A 2,644-nucleotide genomic window follows, 5' to 3' on the forward strand; every position below is an offset into this window, starting at 1 on the left:
TGTTAAACCTCCCTCCTCTGTATAAAACTCCACCATCACCTTTGATCTTCCTCTTACTCTCTAGGGAAATCTAGGCTATGCCCATTTTAACTTTTTGGTGTTGGAAGGGGCTGTCAATAACCCCATCTGGAGGTTATAGGTTTCTGGAAAGTTACCTTACTGCACTGAAACTTTGTAGAATCTTATATATACCAGAAGTTTTTTTCTGTTTTCAGAAAGTCACTTCATAAATGTTTATTGGCACACCACTGACCCTATCTTCTTACATACACTCTAGTTTATATTTTACTGTTTGTAAGGATAGGTAATGCTTCATTATGCTTTATTTTAAGAAATATCCTGACTGCCCTTGAATATGTACCCTAATAGAATAATTTGGGATTATTCTATTATGTATTGTATTCTATTATGTATTGTAATACATTAAATATTTGAATTAATTTGTGGAGCATTTCCTCCTTTTCAAAATATCATTCCAGTACTAAATAAGGGGAGTCTATGAATTTATTCAATTTAAACTTAAAGAATATGAAAATATAAGACCAAGCTATTGCTACTTCAGCCATAAATTAAACCTAACATTTAAATATGTTCACTTACAATTTTGAGTGAATTCTTTAAAAAAATATATGTTAAATTAAACCTAACATTTAAAAATGTTCACTTACAATTTTGAGTGAATTCTTTAAAGAATATATTTTAATTAAAAAATTTAAGGTACATTTTTATTATGCTATAAATTTCATCATATAACTTTGTAGCTGAACACTTTACAACAATCTTTAAAAATCTATTAATATTTTCTACTTGACTTATTGCTCAGGTGCAATATCACAGATTTATAAATAATGATATTTTACCCCCTTCTTTTCATTACACTGTCTAGTACACTGAGAGAAATGTTTAAAAAGAGTGAAGACTGTTGGGATTCTGAGATGTATTGAAATGTCTAGTTATTTCATGTTAATATATTGATCTGAAACATGTTTTGTTTCATTGAAGTATTTTCCTTGAGTCATTAAAATATTTATCCTGCTATACCTATTTAATAATGAGTTTTCATTCTATATGTGAAATTTCATGTTTTAATTCAGGTATCTTTTATCTTCTTTAAAAATACCCTGGAAGATTCAGCATCTTAGAATTTCTACCTGAAGCAAATATCTTCCAGCCAAAAGCAGGTAGAACTGAAATGTAAGGATGGCCCATGAGATTCCTTAAAATATTCTTTCCAGTATGGTCACCACAAAATAAGGGTGAGTCAACTCCTTAATTTGAGAAGCCAAGATTATCCAGAATGGATGTTCTAGAGATAATGGTATAGTGTATTTCAGCACTGATTTCATGGCCAAAGGCAATAATTCAGAAGTGACTGAATTTATCCTTTTGGGACTCACAGACAGTGTGGAATTTCAAGCCCTTATTTTTGGAGCCTTTCTTGTAATCGACTTAATTAGTGCCATGGGTAATCTTGGGTTAACTATGCTAATACAAATCAGTCATCAGCTTCACACACCTATGTATTTTTTCCTCAGTCATCTGTTTTTTGTTGATTTTTGCTGTAGCTCCTCTGTCACCCCAAACACAATGATGAACTTCCTCCAGGAAATTAAAAGAATATCCATAGCTGCTTGTGCCATAGAGTTGTTTTGCTTTATCATGTTTGTGGTATGTGAAGTGTATATGCTCTCAGTCATGGCTTATGATAGGTATGTGGCCATCTGAAAACCTTTACTCTATACCATTGTCATGATAAAAAGAATTTGTATTCAAATGGTAGTTAATACTTATTCCTATGGATTTTCTGTGGGACTCCTACACGCAATTCTTACCTTCCACTTGTCTTTCTGTGACTCAAATACAATAAGCCATTTCTATTGTGATGATGTTCCTTTGGTTTGTCTGGCTTGTCATAAAACCCATTACAAAGATATTAAAGAACTGATATTGTTCATACTTGCTGGTTTCAATACTCTTTTCTCTCTTTTAATTGTCCTCATATCCTACGTATTTATTTTATTTACCATTCTTAGGATTAAATCTGCTGAGGGCAAACAAAAAGCCTTTTCTACTTAAGCCTCACACCTGACTTCCATCACTATATTTTATGGTACAATTATCTTCATGTATATGTAGCCCAAAACAAGCCATTCTCTGTGTACTGACAAGATAGCTTCTGTTTTCTATTATTGTGGTAAGTTCCATGCTAAATCCTTTAATTTACAGTTTGAGGAACTAGGAAGTGAAAAACGCTATGAAGAGAATTATGGAAAAGTTGTGTTCTACTATAAAATAATTACTTATGGTTTAATTGAAAGACTCTAAGTAGAGAAGCAGCACTTAAAAATTAAATTTTGGGGTAGTGCACTGGTGACTCAGTGGCAGAATTCTGACCTGCTGTGTTGGAAACCTGGGTTCATTTCCCAGATGCCCATATTTTAAAAAAATGAAGTTTTCTTCATTAACACACTGAAAGTAAAAAGAAAAATGAAATTTTTAATATTTTAAAAGTTGATATGGTCACACAAATTGCAGTAATTTTCTGATTTATTTTTTTATTGTGATCCTCATTCCTGGTGATAGTAAAAGACATGAGAAAGGAACACATAAAGTTGCAAACAGTAGTTCAAATTTTGCTTCATAG

The 2,644-nt window shown here is 31.8% G+C and overlaps 1 pseudogene; it reads left to right on the forward strand.

Annotated features, from left to right (window-relative positions):
* Positions 1-1,344: 1,344 nt before the first annotated feature.
* LOC143679170 (olfactory receptor 5AL1-like) lies at positions 1,345-2,296 on the forward strand (annotated as a pseudogene).
* The last annotated feature ends 348 nt before the right edge of the window (positions 2,297-2,644 follow it).

This window comes from Tamandua tetradactyla, chromosome 4 (genome assembly GCF_023851605.1).
Source record: "Tamandua tetradactyla isolate mTamTet1 chromosome 4, mTamTet1.pri, whole genome shotgun sequence".
NCBI lineage: Eukaryota > Metazoa > Chordata > Mammalia > Pilosa > Myrmecophagidae > Tamandua > Tamandua tetradactyla.